This window comes from Mastomys coucha, unplaced genomic scaffold (genome assembly GCF_008632895.1).
Source record: "Mastomys coucha isolate ucsf_1 unplaced genomic scaffold, UCSF_Mcou_1 pScaffold3, whole genome shotgun sequence".
NCBI lineage: Eukaryota > Metazoa > Chordata > Mammalia > Rodentia > Muridae > Mastomys > Mastomys coucha.
In genome coordinates, this window is record NW_022196909.1 from 63,336,138 (window position 1) to 63,341,291 (window position 5,154).

The 5,154-nt window shown below is 49.1% G+C and overlaps 1 non-coding gene across 1 annotated transcript; it reads left to right on the forward strand.

The window, feature by feature from the left end:
- The first annotated feature begins 746 nt into the window (after window positions 1–746).
- Window positions 747–878, forward strand: LOC116075577. Its single transcript, XR_004112618.1, has one exon. It is a non-coding gene; the product is annotated as a small nucleolar RNA SNORA17 (small nucleolar RNA).
- Window positions 879–5,154: the final 4,276 nt, after the last annotated feature.

Below are 5,154 nucleotides of genomic sequence, written 5' to 3' on the forward strand. Positions count from 1 at the left end.
GATCCAGACTCCATTACTCAACTCTTTTTTTTTTTCTCATGTTCACTCTCTTCTTCCTCAGCTGTCAATCCAGATGTCTCAAAGTGACACAAGTTAACTATCTTAAAGGACTCTGGATTCATCTTGTCACCTCAGCAAATGTTGCTTCCAGAGTGTTTTTCTTCCCCTCATAGTGAATGACTACAGGGTCCAAGGTGTTGTTCTGAGACAACATTCTTAGGCTCCCAACTAGTTAACAGCTTGCATTGTGAGTTAAATTGTGTTTTCCCCATAGCTGCTGTGGAGTTCTTACCCTGGATAGCTACGGATGGGACTCTCTAATGAAATAGGTCTTAATGGATCTCATTAAAGCGGGCATGCTTAGTTCACCAGGATGAGCTCTAACTCAGTATGACTTCTGGCTTTAGGGGTGGGTGTTCAGAGGAGGGAAACTCAGGGTTCTCCCCTTGCATTCCACTGTGGAAGTCCCTCTCCACTTGATCTTCTCTGTCTCCTTTCATCTTTCAGTTCCTAGGAAGCAAGTTTTTATGAATGAGCCGAGATCCTAGTGAAAGATCTCGTCTCAACAAACCAAAATGGATCAGAAGATTGACACCCAAGACCGACTTCTGGCTTCAGCAATTGAATATACATACACAGCTGCATATCCCTTCCTCAAATTGGTACACAAAACAAACACTATCGGCAAAGGATTCCATGGACATATTACAGAGGGGGTTACTAACTGGACCTAGGAAGTAGGAAGAACTGACTCTAGAGGCATTGCAGGTGTGGCTTCTGTGTGTCATGTGTGTCAGTAGGTGGCAGAAGAGAAAGAGGCTATGTCTACTCTCAATGTTCTGACCTATGAACATCTGAATGCTTAGCAGCCTGACCCTCCCTGAAAAAAGTGAGCCTGAGACGACCACTAGTCCGGCGCCAGGGAGCCTGGACAGAGAGCAGACCATGCCTAAGATGAGCCCTGCCCAGCTCTATAACTCACACGCGGGGCATAGTACTCCCGAGACCACTCCTGAGAGGCCCAGATGCTCAGAGACCCCGGGAACAATTAAGAGGAGCAAGTAAGTAATGGAGAAATGGAAGAGAGTGAAACAGAAGGGTGTGGGCAATATGAAGAGAGGCAGAACTGGAGCAGCCTGTGTGAGTAGCCAGTGATGCCACCTGGGACTATGGTGGTGTCCTTGCCTGTGCTGCCACCAGAGGCCATATCTGGGTTCCTGACTCTGCAGCAGAAGGGGTCTCTTAGCACCAAAGACCAGGTGGATGTCCCTGGTCTCGGTTGCCACCTGGGGACATGTTGATATCTCAGAGCTGTGCGGATATCCTTTACTGGCCTCATCCTTTACCCGTGTGTCAAGGAAGAGCTGGCCCTGGAGTCATGAGAGCAGGAGAGCTGATCCCACCCCTAGGCAGCTGCAGTAATTGGGAAAGCAGCCACACACTTTGAGGAAGTGTTAGGTGAGCCAGATTTTAGGATGTAAGCATGGGAGAGCTGGCCCTGCCATTCATCTCACGTTTGGAGGCTTGGATGGAGGAGAGATACTCTCCTCCCCCTTCCCTCTCCAGCAGAAGACCTGCCCTTGGAGTCAGGGGAGCAGGAGAGCTCCCCTGTCCCTTCACAGCTGCAGCACTTGAGAGAGCAGGCCCTGCACTTTGCTTGGGTAACACAGTAGAGTTGACCCTGGTGGAGGCGCATGAGTGAGCTGGCTCCAAAGGGTGTGAGCACAGGAGAACCAGATCTGCCTCTCGTCTGCTGGTTGTTGTCATGGATGAGGGAGAGAAGCCTTCCTCCCCCCCCATCCCTTGCCATCTATGGCAGGTGGGAAATTTGACCCCAGGGTCATGAGAGTGGGAGAACATAAGCTGTAGCACTTGAGAGACCAGACTCTGCACCTCATCTGGGCAGCAGAACAGAGCTGGCCCTGGATGTGGGGGTTGGGTTGGGTTGGGAGGAGGGTTGCTGGCTAGAGCTCCTACCTCTAGATATCTCCCAGATCCAGGGCTTTGAATTGGCCCATTCCAACATCTATCCCACTAAGGAACTGCTGGAGTGCATGGAGGAACTGGTCCTACAGATCCAAAACTACAGGATCTCATGACCCAGGGCAAAGGCAGGATATCTGAGAGGAGTCCCAGTGAAGTTCCAGTACTGATAGAGTAGCAGAAGCCAGAGGCCATGAACCAGACTAATAATTTATTGCAATGAACATTTGCAAGCAAAGGTATGTGGACAAAGGGTACACTGTGGGACACCCTGACACACTACAGCTTCGTCAGTGAGATTTCTTTTTCTCTGTTGGGGCGAGTTTGCAAGGGTGGAGGGTGAGTACAAGGGAGAGATGAGTGGGATTGGTGTGCATGGTGTGAAATTCATAAAGAACCAATAAGATGTTATATATAAAAAGAGTAGAAGTGAGGGAGAGATAATAGATGATGGCTCTTTTGTTTCTTCCAGAATTATCTGGAAGGACAGTGATGGGAGACACTATGCTCTCTATGCTCATTCTGTCTAGCCCAGAGCCTGGTACTCACTCATGTGGATGCACAAACATGGGCCTTCCTCTGGGGTGGCCAGGTTCCTGTGAACTGGTGTCATTGGCTCAGGACAGCTTATGTGGCTCTCTCAGCTGCGTCTCTCTGCTCCTCCAGTCATCTGGATGGCTTCTGTGATGCTTAGCTCACTCAACATGATCTAACGTTATCTAGGAAGAGCATCATCACCAAAAGGACTTCCTATGTTAAAAATGATCGTGACTACTGGATTGGGGCGCGCGCGCGCGTGCGCGCGCACACACACACACACACACACACACACACACACACGAGTGTATAAGCATCCTTAACTGAGGAAGGCATAGTATTTACTCTCTCTTGAAGGTCCACAAAGTTAGATCCCAGCTTGTAGGACCAGGTCTGAGGGTGTACTGGGCACACACAGTCAGGAAGTATGCTCTATGCTCTAGGGTGGAGTGTGACTCTGCTGCCATCCACCACTGAGATAGTCTGTCCAGACAAAAGAGGAGAGACACACAACTGCACTGCCTGGGCCGGGGAGGCAGCACCCCCAGGCAGGATGGCAGGAGAGAGATGGAGCCTAGGGGTCTCAGCCTGACTGCTTCCTGAACCAGGTGAGCCTGAGCAGTGGCAGGAGGTTTGACTTCAGATGAGAGTATACCACACCCATTCCTAACACACACACCCCAACACCATAGCCACAGACAAAGATGCACATGCATACACATATAATATATACACACATAAATGCATATCCATATGTTATATACAAACATACACACATATACATATACACACATATACATACACATAAAGAGTCAATAGACACACACACACACACACACACACACAGAGCATACACCTTAATCCTTGTTTTCCAGGGCTATCTCTGTCTGCTACCATGTGTTTGTGTAGATTCAGGCACATATCATTTCCCTCCACCCTGCTCCACACACAAATCCACAGACGTTCCAAGGTGGGAAATGGGCCTTTTGTCCCATAATTCACTAAGAAGACAAAATGGGCAGTTTGTCCTTTTAACAGCCAGCTCCAGGTCTGGTACCTCCCTAGTTCTCTCTCCTGGGGCTTGGGGCCAGGGGCCGTGTCGGATGAAGTGATTTTTTAATGTTCATCTGGGAATCCAGGAGGAAAGAGAGGCCGCAATAACACTCCCTTTGTAGCCTGTCTCTCTCCCCAGCACTTGAGAAAATTGGATGCCATTAAAATGAATTTAGCTCTAAAGGGCGATGGATGGTGACTACACGGTGGGGGCTGGAGAAACACTCAGCTACAGCCTTGGGGCTTGCCTGTGCAATGCAAGACACCACTGGGGGCAGGAGGGTACTTCTGCTCAGGATGAGCTTTCAGGTGGTTCCTGAACACACACACACACACACACACACACACACACACACACACACACACACACACAGAGCAAATGAGGCAAATTATCAGAATTACTTTTGAGGGCTGGCAAGATGGTTTAGCAATTAGTAGGCCTTGCTGCTCTTTCACAGGATTCAAGTTTAGTTCCCAGCCCCCACATCAGGTGGCTCACAAGTGCCTGTACTTCTAGGTCCAGGAGATCTGGCACCCTCTGCTGGCCTCACGGGCACTTGCACTCATGTGCAAGTCTATACAGCAAAACATGATTAAAAAGGAAAGTCAATATGAAAATAACTACTTGCAGCCACTCACATCCATCCTTTCAGCAGCTTTGAGTGCAGTACCTCTTTTGGGTTCTCAGGGGATCTCAGAAAAGACAGACGACAACACTTCATCTTTGGGAGCTTCAGAGCAGCTGTGAGAGGTGTGCTTTGTCTTCAGGATGCTTCTGGCCTGTCCAAGGGATTCACAGACATGACGATAATGGATGAAAGGCAGAATTATAAGAAAAAATATTTGTTCAGCATGATTAGCAACTACATCAAATGGAAAAAACCTTCAAAGTAATCCCGAGTGCTGAAGTGATGGCTCAGCAGTTCTGAGCACACATTACTCTCACAGAGAACCTCAGCTCAGTTCCCAACACCCAAGTCAGGCAACACACAACTGCCCATAACTCCAGCTCCAGCCCTCTTCTGGTCTCTCTGGGCCCCTTCACTCACATGCACACACACGTATTTAAAAAATAAAATAAACCTAAAAGCCACGAAAGGCATCAATTCAGGCCTGTTTTGGGTGATGAAGCATAGAATAAAGTGCAGGCAGTCCCCGCCTTGCCCACATCTCCATGCGTGTGCATTTTTGATCATAGTTCAGTCAAACCTTTTCTCCACTGCTGTAGTTAGGTTTGGGTCACCATGATGTGTGGACTGTGAGTCTGGCTTGGAGCACAGGCTTTGATTCCAGTTCTTCAGTCTCCAGGCATGTTTGCCAGTCATAGGCTCTGTCCACAGTCTGCTGGTGCCCCATCTCTGGGTCTGCAACTCAGTTCACCCACAGCAGCTGCATGGCATGGCTGTGTGTCTTCTTGTGACAAACCCACCTGGTGTGTTATGGAAATGGATAATCTAAGTGGGGAATTGACCAGCAAAGGGAGTTCTGGGGGAGGGGCACCTCAGAGCAGAGGCTGATGGGATTGCAGAAGAGAGAGCTGGTAGTGTGAACAGAGACATGGCCACATACTGGAGGATTCTG